Genomic DNA, 14,490 nt, shown 5'->3' on the forward strand with positions numbered 1-14,490 from the left:
AAATCTTTTATGCAGGGGAGGAACCCAAAAACCAAGAAGCCTTCCGTTCGAATTGGGTGCCCAGCAATGATGAAGATAAATATGTCTGGAGCTGGTAGTGGCTGGTCAGTAACAAAGGTTGTTTCTGCGCACAACCATCCTATGAAAAAAAGTGTAGGAGTTACTAAGAATTATCAGTCGCACAATCAAATAGATGAGGGGACTCGTGGTATTATTGAAGAGATGGTAGACAGTAGTATGAGTCTTACAAATATGTATGGTATGTTGTCTGGGATGCATGGCGGACCTTCCATGGTTCCATTCACGAGAAAAGCTATGGATAGGGTTGCTTATGCAATTAGGCGGGATGAGAGCAGCGATGACATGCAAAAAACACTTGATGTCTTGAAGGATTTGCAAAAAAGGAGCAAGAATTTCTTTTATAGTATACAAGTTGACGAGGCTTGCCGTGTGAAGAACATATTTTGGTCTCATGCTGTGTCCAGATTGAACTTTGAGCATTTTGGTGATGTCATCACATTTGATACTACCTACAAAACAAACAAGTATAATATGCCCTTTGCACCATTTGTTGGTGTAAACAATCACTTTCAGAGCACCTTCTTTGGTTGTGCCCTGCTTAGAGAAGAGACTGAAGAATCATTTACATGGTTATTCAATACATTCAAAGAGTGCATGAATGGGAAGGTTCCTATTGGAATATTAACAGGTATGTGAGTATTTGGCCGAATTTATAATTTGGAATGAATTCGTTATACTTTACTTATTTTAAGTATATGATGGGTTATTCATTGGATGCTAATTATTGTCCTTTATTTTGCAGACAATTGTCCTTCCATGGCAGCTGCCATTAGAACAGTATTTCCCAATACAATCCATCGTGTGTGCAAGTGGCATGTACTGAAGAAAGCAAAGGAATTTATGGGGAACATATACTCCAAGCGTCATACATTCAAGAAAGCATTTCATAAGGTTCTTACGCAGACACTAACAGAGGAGGAGTTTGTTGCGGCTTGGCACAAACTGATTAGAGATTATAAACTGGAAAAAAGTGTTTACTTGCGTCACATATGGGACATAAGGCGTAAATGGGCATTTGTATATTTTTCCCATAGGTTCTTTGCTGGGATGACTACTACACAGAGAAGTGAGTCTGCAAACCATGTGTTTAAGATGTTTGTGTCACCCTCTAGCTCTATGAATGGCTTTGTTAAGAGGTACGACCGGTTTTTCAATGAGAAGCTGCAAAAAGAGGACTCGGAGGAATTCCAAACCAGTAATGTAAGTATCCACTGTGATAGGTTTGTTGACCTCTTTTTATGGATATGTGTAATCAACATTTGGTGTCGCTTGGTGCAGGACAAGGTTGAAATTAAAACAAGGTCACCGATAGAGATTCACGCATCCCAAGTATATACTAGGGCTGTTTTCCAATTGTTCTCTGAGGAGTTAATCGATAGTCTATCTTACATGGTGAAACCTGGGGAGGACGAAAGCACCGTGCAAGTTGTACGGATGAACTCGCAAGAATCATTCCTTAGGAAGGAATATCAGGTGTCTTGTGATTTGGAAAGAGAGGAATTTTCATGCGTTTGCAAGATGTTTGAGCATAAGGGGATTCTGTGCAGCCACATCTTAAGGGTATTTGTTTCTTCTACTGTCTAAACATTTATTTTCATTGGGTCGTACTATATGTTCGGTAGTGTTTGGCTTTTTGAAGTAATGCATTGGTTTGTCCCTTTAGGTACTTGTTCAGTATGGTTTGTCAAGAATTCCAGAGAGGTATATACTGAAAAGATGGACGAAGGATGCTCGGGATACTATACCACCTCATCTACATGGGTACAAAGATGATGTCGATGCTTCACAATCGAGGAGTTACAGACATGTAATGCTGAATAGGAAGACTGTGGAGGTGGCTAAGATTGCTAACAAAGATGTGCAGACATTTAAGATGGCAATGACAGTCATGAATAAGCTTTTGGAGGACATGAAAAATCAGTTATCTTTGGATGATGGTGACAATAGTAGAGAAGCTCCGAAGCGAGCAGCTAGGCATAAATCAAGGTCTACTGTATTGACTGAAGATGGAAACGAAGATGTTGGTGGAGGTGATGAGGACAGTGAGTATGACGTGCCAAGTGAGGACGAGGGTGGAAATTTGACTGCTGATATACTTCCACCGTTGAAAAAGAGAAGCAGAGGAAGACCTAAGGTGAATAGGTATAAATCGGGTGGTGAGGTTGCCAGCCTGAAAAGAAGAAAAGAAGTAGGGATTGAGAAGAAGAACACAACCAATGAGTGTGAGTCCGTTGAAGAAGAAAACCAAGTCATTGATCATGAGGATGAAGTGCCCTTTCCTCGTAGGTTTTGCCACACATGCCACGAAGCTGGTCATAATTCGCGGACTTGTGGCCGGACATCTACGTACAAGAGAAAACTTTAGAATATGGTTCCCTGTAGTTTAGTTGGGACTCCTCTGATTGTTAGAAGTTGTTTTGTTTTAAGTACGTGAACAAATTTTTGAGAGGCGTGTGTTTTTTCATCCTATGAGCAATTTATTAAGATTATGTAACCTGTGGATTGGTCAGTATATACGAACTTAAGTAAAGTATGCTTCTAGTAGTAAATTGTGTCTTTTTTGGGTAGTGTATTTGCACCGGTTAAAAATGGATGTCTGCTGTAATTAGTTTCATTTGGATGATGGTGCTTTCTCTATAAAGAGAGAAAGAGATATAGTATACTGGTATTTATGACGATCATTGTTTGCAAAAGGAGTGTGATTTGGTGTGGATATGAGTTGTTTTTTTAGGTATGGAGATAGAAATTAGCTGTGCAATGTATTGAATCCTCCCGTTCACTGAAATGGACATAATGATCGATAGCAATTGACTCGTTATCACGCAGTCAATGACATAATTTACGCAGAGTCACCGCATATATTGAATCCTCCCATTGAAAATGATAAATGGAGGCATAGTGAATAATTTCCATAGCACAGTTCGTGCAACTGTCATTGCAACCCAGACTATACTTTGTCCATGCATAGCAATGTTTTCATGATTCTGTCAAGATAGGACAGAAGTGTATTTCGAAGATTACATGAAAATGTTCTGGTAAAGCTAGAAGTAGAAAAATGCTAAACTAATTGTCTTTAATTTGTCGAAGACGGTCCACCACATATTCTGGTAGTATTGCCTCGTTATCACGCAGAGTCAAAAGGTGGATCAAAAATTGCCTCCGGAGGTAGTACGGGTCCTGCGAAAGTTAGAGTATTTTCTTTATAGCTTTATGAGGACATATTTATGGTGGAGTGCGGTGTGTGCGGATATGAAAGCATTATGTACCTCTGTAATAGGGTTCAGAAGACGACGACCATCGTAGTTCACCATAAAGTTGAATACGTAAAAGCCACAGTCAACCCTGTATGTTTTTGAGAAAGTAGTGTCAGTACAAGCTTTGGGTTGGTTGTATTTCGTTTGTTTTAGGAGTCACTCACCCGTTCTGCTGCTCTGGTATATTTTCAACTGTCTCAAAGTCCCAATTAAGTATGTCCATGTTCCACCCTGGAGATGCAAGACGCATGCATTCCATTACACACTGTGACACCATGATCTTTATCTTGTCATGCCTGGTGAAACGTGATTCCCCTAGTGGATCTTCTGTGTTTAGTGAATCAAGCACCGATAACTTCTTGCTCTCCATGTTAAATACGTACAGCACGTAATGATTGAATAGGTGAACAGGAATCAGTATCTGCAAAGTTTAGGTTTTTCAGTGGGACTACTTCTGTACTATTGTTTACAAGAGTTTCTACAATCTACGAACTGCAAATTTGTACTCACCAGGTGGCTTTCTGAAACATCATATACTACCTCTGGGCCCGAGAAGTGTGCAAGTTGATGGCTAGCTTCCCAAAATTCCTCACCAGCTAGCGCGTACATCTGACAATACAAAAAGAATCATTGAATTTATATTTTTATTGATGAAAGAAATATATTGTTTATTGCATGCAATGTTACCCCAAAATCTTGGTTAATGAAATGCCTCCAACCAAGGTAGTTTGTGTTGTGAAATCTCTCAACTTCTTGTTGGAACATTATTCGAATTGCAAGGTTGAGAGAATCTGAATCCATTTGGCTCCCAATCTTTATAGTTTCTTGGATGTTTCGTAGCGTCAATGATATTCTGAAAGGATGGGAGCTCTGCAGCCATGTTTTTCTGAAATAAACCATGGATAAAAATGAATGTCAGATTTGGTGGGGTGAGATGCTTAATTATTCTGGAAGAAGAATGATACTTACTCTAATGATGCATCGTCAGAAATAGACATTATATAGGAATACAGGTCGTCAGCAATCCTGGATTCCAGCCTCTCCGTTGAGCATTGCTTTGACATGAAAGGTGACATGAGCTTCCTGTTTGGTTTGACTACACGCTTTGACTTGTGCTTCAGCAAGTGAGATGGTGGGTTTTCAACGGTGTATTTGCGCTTCTTCTGCCCGTCGCTACCGAATTCTTCAATTAGCATAATGGAACATTGATTAGTCATGCGAGTTCCCGACGTAGGCGATACTGAAGAATTTGGCCTTTTTTTCGAATCTGAAAACATTCGCATGATCAGGAGTAAACACATTGTTGGTTGGAATTTTTAATCTTTTGGTACACCAACCTGGAGCTCCATTAGATTTTGGAGGAGTACACTGCAAGCCTCCAATTTTGTGATCATATTGTTGGGTATCTGATACATGAAGAGCGTCCGAAAATTTGTTAGAGTGTCAAGTAGTACGAGTTTTATTTTTAAAATGGTGTATGTACTCAACGTTACCTGTTGGTTGATCCAATTGACTAGCATCTTTTGTAGCATGTGTGGAGTAGTTTGTGGGTGTGTGGTATCCCATGGCAGTTGTGTCTCCCCATGGATGGAGAGGCCCTTGTATATCCTCAATGGTATCAATAACTTTCGTTACTGCTGCCCTTATCGCTATCTTAACTACCGCTGTAATATTAGTCTTGAAAGCTCTCTTGAATAGGTTAGATGCGTGAATAGCAGTTTGCATGGTGCTTATGTCGACGAAATCTGATATGGTAGGCAAAATCTCATCGATGCGGTCGAATCCATCCTGAACGTAAGATTTCAACTCCTCGTATGCCTGTTTTATGTTATCATATATACCACATGTTAGTTTAAAATCCCTTGATCATGTGAAAATTACAACTTAATGAAGAAACAATCAAGTAACATAGCATACGGATGGTTGACATACCTGTGACCCGACAGTTCCACGTACGTCTAACGAAGAGAAGTGTGATTCCAGGAATTTTATTAAATTTTTACCGCCATCAATGGCTCTAGATGGGATCTTCGAACCGGAGCATAAGTTTAGGGGAGATAGCTCTGGTACATGGGGGTTGTTTTCTCTTGGTTCCTTCATCAACTGAACAGCATGTATATCGGAAATTAGCTAAATTTTGCAGCCAGAAATAGGCATATTACAGCCAGGGTATCGTACATACCTGGAGTTTCCCATAACGAGGGAAGGGGAATCCTGGGTTATGTTTACTAACTACATCTTGTTGAATCATCCTAGCAATTTGATCATCCTCAAACTGAGAAATGTGACATGTTTTAACACATGTGATCCCAACCTTCCGGAACTGGAGATTTCTCAAATATTTTACCTGCAAAAATGATTCACAATGACAATATGTGTGTTGATTGTATGCTGCATTAACAAGTCAGTTTTAAATGCTAACCATTAGAAAGATGATACACCCGTTAATGGATAGTTGAGCCTTATTCGGAAAGCAGGTGGGCATTGATTCTGCTGCTTTCTTCACCTCATCTACAACGAATTGGGACCAGTTGTACTGTTTTATATTGTCAACATCAGAAACAGCCATAATATACCTAGGAGATATGAAGTTTGCGCAGGATTGCGGTGCCAAAAGCTTCGTTGTGACATAAAGCACAAAAGCTGCCATGAAAACCCTCTTTTCATCTATTGTCATGGGATAACCATACTGCTTCTTTAGGATTCTCTCTAAGAGTGATATTTTCAGGTGTGAAAAGTTTGGTATCTCAAATATTTCGCACAATATTTGTTTCTTCCCATCCAATTCATCTTGAGAGCAAGGGATAATAGGTTGACCTGAGCATGGCAAGCCAAAAACTGCATTCACATCATTAGGACCGAATGGCAACTCCTGGTTGACATCTTTAACAATAGCGCATGATTTCGGATCAACTTTGCTCAGTAGCCATGCACCAAACTGCCTGTTTACCTTAGTAAGCTTGATATCCAAAAGTCCATCAAACCCAACTTCACCAATCAACTCCTTCTTCCTATCATCGAATTCTTTAATGATATTCACTACGCATTTGGGCTGACACCTGCAGTTGATACCAAAGGTAGTGTTGTCTTTCTTCTGTCTATTTAAAACTCTGCTTTGCCGATACCTGGATACCACCCGTGCAGCAGTCTTATTTAGGCTGCCCCTTGTGCCAGAAACCTTCAAAGCCTGCAGATAATTAGTTTTTCATTTCATAAATAGACAATACTACATGGACCAGTGTATTTAAAAATTCAACATATACTTCTATTTTTTTTAAAAAAACAGCATACACTCATATATGTATGGAAAGATGAATTACAAAATACTGCGTAGCAAATTCTACCTATGTGTACCCTCTTAATTAAAAAAAAATCATGTGCACTGAAAGAAAAGTCAGTATATGCAAAGTTTGGAGAATATTACTGTATGTAAAAAATCAGCATATACCTCTCTATGTAAAAGTGCAGTATATACTTCTTCGTAACAAGGTCCAGTATGTAAACCACTATGGAAAAGCCTCTGTATATATGTGGAAAAATGCAGTATATGCTATCTTCTAGAAAAGTTCAGTATGTACCACATACAAAATTCAGTACATACTATATGCTGTCGTATAACAAAGCTCAGTACAAAGCCTCCCATAGAAAAATTCAGTATATCTGTGAAAAATTCAGTAAATACTGGTGCGTATCAAAGTTCAGTCTATGAATCACTGTGGAAAGATTCAGTATAGATGTGGAAAATGCAGTATATGCTATCGTCCAACAAAGTAGAAAATAAAGCTCCCCACGTAAAAATTCAGTATATACTATTGCCTAACAGAGAGTTCAGTAAGAACCCTGCCACACCAAAAATCAATACTTAATACCGTCTAGCAGATTCCAAAAAGTTTCCCTCCAAAGAAAAAATGAGTATATACCGTTGAAAATTCAGTACGTATTACCATCTACATTTTTCTTTATGGGGGTGGGGGCTAAAACAGCATTAACTTCATCCTCCCAAAAAACCATCATATGCACTAAAAGGGGAAAAATTAGCATCTGAAACTGAGAGAGTACATGAACCGAACTACACCTAATCCCTCTCTACAGGCATACATGTATTCAATTTCAGGTGGCATACCTTGGACTGTGGTGACAAACTAATTTTCCTGTGACCCTGCGGCAAAGAAGAAAATTTTAGGCAACGTGTCTTGATCTTGCCGTACAAAAATAAACGAATACTAACCTGCTGCTTTGGATGAAATCCACTGCTATGGCCCATCGATTTTGCCATTGTTGCCCCGCTCCTGCATTCAGCCGACTCTAGATCGATTACTTCTGCTTCAGGAACACATGCTGTTGAGAGAGGATCCATCGCTGGAGGAAGGGGAGGAGTCATCACTGGAGGAAGGAACGAACTGCTATCTCTGTACCGCCGCCAGCCACACAGTCGCCGCTGAATCGCTGGTCCGTCGCCGCGCTGCCCCCCAAAACCCCGAAAGTTGAATCGCTGGTCCGTCGTCGCGCAGGTCCGTCGCCGCGCCGCCCCCCAAAACCCCAATTTTCGGGATAATCTGTTTGGCCTGTTGGGAGCAAACCCCAAATTACGGGATAAGCAGTCCGGTCTTTTAATTAGAAAAACTAATCGGATCCACCGAGCCAAACCCGTTATGATGAGGGAGGGAGTACATATCTGATCGATCAGATGAACGGTGGATGGGAGAGGGAGTACGTACTCCCTAGGAGTATAGAACCATTTTCCTATATATATATATATAATATATGTATATATATATATATGTATATATACATATATATATATATATATATATATATATATATATATATATATATGTGTATATATATATATATGTGTATATATATATATATGTGTATATACATATACATATATATATATATATATACACATATATATATATATACACATATATACACATATATATATATATACACATATATATATATATATATATATATATATATATATATATATATATATATATATATATATATATATATATATATATATATATATATATATATATATATATATATATATATATATATATATATATATATATATATATATATATATATATATATATATATATATATATATATATATATAGAACTACTATACGGCGCTACAGGCGCCACGTATTAGATGGTGCCTGACACAATTAACACCCCTGCCCCATCCCCCACGCATATTCAATTTAAACAGACCACATAGTTAATTTTTAACTCATCGACCTACCACCCCGCCACCCCCACGTGAACTCGATTTGGTGCAAGCTACACAGTTAACTGTTAACTCAACCACCCACCCCTACGCGCAAGTTAAATTTTAACTCAGCGACTCACAACCCAACCCTTCCCCCACAAGCACTCGATCTAGTGCATACCACACAGTTAAATTTTAACTCAGCTACCCACAACCCACGCGTACTCGATCTAGTGCATACCACACAGTTAAATTTTAACTCGACATACTGACTCTATCTTGTATATATATTACGGATTCCCATCTTAGAAATCGTCTACCCATTCTTTCCTCTTCCTCCCCACATTTTACGGATCAGCAACGACTTGTGGTTCCTTGTGCAGAGAGGAGGAACGGCGATGGCGATTAGGGGATGAGGAGTGGCGGCGAGGCAGTTCCGATGATGGCTTGGCGACGAGGAGGACCGGTGGCAGTTTGGGGATGAGGAGGACCGGCGTCAAGGAGGAGCGGCGGATCCGGTGGCGTTGAGGTGCGTGGACGGGCGCGATAGTGGTGCGGTATCGACGGGTGACTGTGGGCGGGAGGCGATGCGGCGGTGGATCCGGCTGCCGCTCTGCACCCCATGCACGCGGATCCGGCTACAGCGGCGCGGATCCAGCGCGGTTGTGGGCGGCGCGTCCGCGGATCCGGCGCCCCCTTCCTCCCGCGTGGATCCTGCACGGGTGAAGACTATGGGCAGGAGGCAAGATGGCGGCAACCTTCGCGGTGGTGAGCTTGTCCTCCGGCATCCATGGAGCAGCGGCGGGCATCCATGGAGACGGCGGCACCGAGCATGCCTCTCTCCGAGTTTTCCATTTTCATCTTCTTCACCGGCGGAAGGAGCGGCCACCGCCCGTTGTTTCCGTTCTCAATCTGGAAACCACCGAGAGCCACCTTTATTTCCATTCGACAGATCCAGAAGGAGAAGAAAGCTGCCAGGATCAACAACACAATCAATCAATTATTTTCCTGATTTTGGTTGGACGTTGTCCTGTTATTTGATCTCACCGATGTGTTATTGCATTATTTGTGTGTAATTAGTTTCTAATACATGTGATTCCTATATGATTAGATGCATCCGGACATCTTGCAAAAAAATTGCAATCTACGTATCAGTATATTGACAATTAAAAAAATACTATATGTAATGTTTGGAGTAAAATATTTACTATTTATAATTTGTCAGTAAAAGTAACTAAATGATCTACGATAGTTGAATCTGACCATACCTAAAAGAAATAGAAATTCCGTTCCTGTGGAGAGAAAACTAAATTTAGGTGTACAAGCATTATTTTCGGATCAAGGACTCTGTTCATTATCCACCAGGACCACCACAACAGGATGTATCGCATGAAATGATTTCGCAGCTTATGGAATTAACGCCAAATCAATGCACGCTATGATTTCGCAGTTTCTGGACCGGCGGATCCGGCGACATGGAGTTGAGTTCTATCCGGTGAATTAATCATTAGTTAATTTCCATCGATGTAATTTCCAGGGAGATGTGCATCAAAACAATAAAATTCTAATAATAAAGTGTGAATTACGTCACACATCGCCATCACCGCCTAATGTCTCAAAGTTTTTCATCTACTCGTACCAGTTTACAATAAGTTAAAATTTAACTCATATTCCTTGTCATCAGAAACAACACACATCCATAAAAAAAGAATCTACCAATAAATTTTTAACTACCACCAACTGTAATTTTAAGTTAATGACAGCTCATTCATACAGCTAGAACATAGGTAAAATTTTAACTCAACAACGAAATCACCGCAGCGCATCATCCAACATAGTATTAGTTAAAATTTAACTTCACATTTGGTTTTGTTTGGTACGGTGGGAGAGGGTTCATTGCTTCACGTTGCGCCACGTTTTTCGCAAGTTACTTTTTAACTCCATAGTCCACAGTCCGTTGGTTTGGTTTAGTGGGCAGTGTTTTCATTTGCGCCACAATTTCTGCCAGTTAAATTTTAACTACCCAGTACCTTGGATAGATTTGGTGGGCTGACATCGCCTCGTTGTGTGTGGCGCCATTTTGTTCCGTGGCGCCAGTGCCTGTGTGTGGTGCTGGGTAGCGCCACTGTATATATACATATACATACATATATATATATATATACACACATACATACATACATACATACATACATACATACATACATACATACATACATACATACATACATACATACATACATACATACATACATACTGACGGAGCGTGGGGCTCCTCACCGGGAGACCGCGCAGGCCCCCCTTTGCCGGTTCGGCCGGGGGCGCTAAGTGAGGTTCTTCGCCCTCAATCTGAGGAACGTCAGCGAGAGAGGAAATGCACAAGACACGGGCGACGTAGACAGGTTCGGGCCGCTGAGAAGCGTAACACCCTACTCCTGTGTTCTGGTGGATCTGTGCGTGAAGGAATACAGAGAGCCGGAGAGCGAGAGAGAGTTTTTTTGCTCTAGAACCCCTTTTTCCCCAGGCCTGGGCCTCCTTTTTATCTGGTAAGGGGTCACCACATGGGCCTCTAGCTGCCTAAGAAGGGAAACATGCTTTTTTACAATGAGGGCTAGTCTACAGCCGGAAGTGACCTCTGACAAGCAGAGCACACGCCTCCTGCCCCGCTCGCCTGCTTTCCCGGTGGACGCCCATTTCAACCTTCATTTAATGGCCAGCGACTTCCTTGCCATGCTTGCGCTGAAGCCTGGAATGGATCTGACCGGGACTGACATACCAACTCCAGGAGTTAGCACGCCGGCTCCGGCTAGGGACGAGAGCCAGGAAGCTCTCATCATTCCGACGGGACGGGGCGAGGCGTGTGACAGGCCGCCTGTTGCCACCTAACCCGCGATCTGACCGGTCTGTGACCGGTCACACACCGCGATCGGTCACGGACCGGATAAGCGTGCGCTGCGCCGCATTAAATGCGGCGTGGCGCGCTCGTCCAACCTGCTATAAATGCGGTTAGGTGAGCCCCGCTGTGCTCACCTAACCCACACACGTGGCGCCGAAACCACAGGGGGTCGGGGCGCCCCAGCCCTCGGGGCCGAAACGGGAGCGGTCCGACCCCTCGGGGAGACAGAGGGAGGGGTGGCCACGTCATCCTCGGGCCCAACCCCCCCGAGGGGGTCAGGCCACGTGGGTGACCGCGGCTACCCAAGCCTCTAGTCACGATACCCCCGGCCCCATGTCACCGACAGTAGCCCCCGGCGTTACGCCAGGGCGATCGCCCCCCTCGAGGGAAGCGCTCGGGCGTGACGCCACTCCTTAGGCCCGGTGACAGGTGGGGCCGGTCCCTACAGGCGGGCAGAAACCCAGCGGTCGCAAATCGCGCGCATCGGCAAGGGAAAACCGACCGACAATAATGAGCGGCCTCTTTAAGACCGCTACATTACTCGAGCAGCGCGCGAATCGGGACGAGCCGGTTCGTTTCGCCTGGAGACATGATGATGGCGCTTTTCACGGTTGGCGACCGTAGTTAATGCGCGCACAATCTGCCCCATCTCAACCGCCACGGCCGCACATTTGCCGCGTGCGCCGCAAACGGGCGAGTGGGGTTAGTGGAGGCGTGGGCGCGAGAAACGAGGAGCCGGGCATAGCGTTGGCAAGGGTGTAAAGACGCCGAGGAAGGGATTCGTTTCTTTCCTCTCGCCACTCTTCCCCTTGCCTTCGCCACTTGTGCTCTAACTCTTCGTTTCCTGTGCCCTACCCTTGCCGCACTCGCTCGCCCTCAAGCTCCTCCTCCGCCGGCGTCATGGCACGGGGCTCCGCACCGCTCGATGGTAGCGTGCTGCCGCCTTCCCGCATCGTGAGCGAGAGGCAGGCCGGGCTGCCGCGCCGATTCATGCCGGAATCTGCCACCGGCCGGGAGGTGGTCGCGCTGGGCGAGGGACGCCCGGCGCCACACTACCCGGGGCGGTCCGTCTTCTTCCTTTCTTTCGCAATGGCGGGGCTGGTCCCGCCATTCTCTATTTTTTTCATGGATATTCTGGAGTTTTATGATCTCCAGATGGCGCACCTCACCCCCAACGCGATAATGACGTTGGCCATCTTCGCGCACCTGTGCGAGATGTTTATCGGGGTGCGCCCATCTCTCCGGCTGTTCCGGTGGTTCTTCACCGTACAGCCGGTGTCGCCGCCGACGGTAGTCGGTGGCTGCTACTTCCAGCCGCGGGGGCAGGTGCTGAACCGCTACATTCCCTGCGTCCTCCGCAAAAAGTGGGACGACTGGAAGAGCGATTGGTTCTACACCCCCCTCGCCGACGAAGCGCGCCTCCGACTTCCGAGCCAGCCCCCGGCGCAGGCCTCTAGCTGGCGGGCGGCGGTAGATCTGGGAGACGGCTACGACGCCGTTCTTGACCGCCTGGCGGGTCTGCGATCCCAGGGGCTCACGGGGGCCATGGTGTTCGGCGACTACCTTCGTCGCTGGATCGCGCCGCTCCAGCGGCGCGCCCGGGGCGCCTGGGAGTACACCGGGCCCGAGGACTACATGAGGACCCACCAGGGGCGCAAATGGGACTGGGACCCTGAGGACTTCAGGATGGTGGTCCAACGGGTGCTGAATCTCAGCTCCGTGGAGGCACCCTCATCCCCTAAGGGGTCCTCCCCCTCTGCTGCGATCCAGAGCGCGCCAAGATCCTGGCCATCATGCAGGTGGTCGGGGCGTCGGGGGAGCGGGCCCCCCGAGGCCACGATGGCGCGGGCGGGAGCCGCAGGGGGGAACAATCTACCCCGGGAGGGGGTCGTGCTTCTGGGCCCCGCGACGGGGGCCCGGGGGGCAGCCGCCCTGCCGACGCCCGGGGGAAGAGGAAGCAGGAGGGTACCCCTCCCCCATCTCCTCCCCGAGGGGGCGGGGCGGTGCGTGCCAGCAGCAGGCGCCCGGAGGGTGCCGTGCCGACGCCGCAGCCCGAGGGGGAGCGAAAGAAGAAACGGCTCCGCAAGATGGGGGGGATCGTGCCATGCCGGGGGAACCTCATCTCGCCCCCGAGGTGGTCGTTTAGCCGACCTCCCCGCAGGTTCGTCCCCGCGCCCACCGCGGCCGTATTTATTCTCCCATCTCCCAAGGCGAGTTTTCACTCACCCGTTTCTTTTTGTCTTCTGGTTTTTCTTCTGCCTCAGCGAGATCCCGTCGCGCCCCCCCGCCATTCCAAGTCCGGCCGGTCTGAGGCCGAGGAGACGGCGACCGCGGAGGCCCGGAGGCGGGAAGCTGACCGGCGAGAAGCCGCGGACCGCCTCCGGGAAGCCGAGGAGGCTGCCCAGGAGGCCGTCCGGGTTCGCCAGGCTGAGGAGGCCGCTCGGGAGGAGGCCAGACTCCGCCGGGCCGGGGAGTCCGTCCGGGAGGCAGAGGCGGCGCGCGCACGCCAGGCGGCCTGCCAAACCCCCGACCCGACTCCGCCCGAGGCGACGATGACTTCCGAGGCCACCCACGACGAGGCCGCGGGCGCGCCGCTCGGGCCCGACCCCTCGGGCGACGCTTGGGACGAGCCCCCGAGTCCGGCACGTCGATCGGCGGGCCGAGCCGCGCGGCACCCACACCGAGGGGGCTCTCCCCTCTGCCTTCCGCTGCCCCACTGAGCGCGGAGCCCCTCCTGCAGGCCTTGGCCGCCGTGAACAGCATGGTGCTGGACGGGTTAAGTGCCCAGATGGAGGCCCTGCAGGCGGAGCGGGCGGAGCTCGACGCGGCGTGGGCGCGCGTCGAGGAGGGGCGGCGCTCGGTGGAGGCCATGGTGGAGGCGGGCCGCAAGGCACACCGCCGGCACGTCTCACAGCTCGAGGCCCGTCGTAGGGACCTGGCGGAGATCGCCAGGGAGGTGGAGGAGGAGCGGGAGACTGCCCTCATCGCCACCGCCGTGCTCGACGAGGCGCGGGACGACCTCCGCCTCCAAT

The 14,490-nt window shown here is 46.8% G+C and overlaps 1 non-coding gene across 1 annotated transcript; it reads left to right on the plus strand.

The window, feature by feature from the left end:
• The first annotated feature begins 274 nt into the window (after positions 1 to 274).
• Positions 275 to 1,610, plus strand: LOC112939064 (uncharacterized). The gene is made up of 3 exons (XR_010741230.1): positions 275 to 709; positions 824 to 1,281; positions 1,360 to 1,610. It is a non-coding gene; the product is annotated as an uncharacterized protein (transcript).
• Positions 1,611 to 14,490: the final 12,880 nt, after the last annotated feature.

The sequence above is a fragment of the Oryza sativa genome, chromosome 5, assembly GCF_034140825.1.
Source record: "Oryza sativa Japonica Group chromosome 5, ASM3414082v1".
NCBI classification, from domain to species: Eukaryota; Viridiplantae; Streptophyta; class Magnoliopsida; order Poales; family Poaceae; genus Oryza; species Oryza sativa.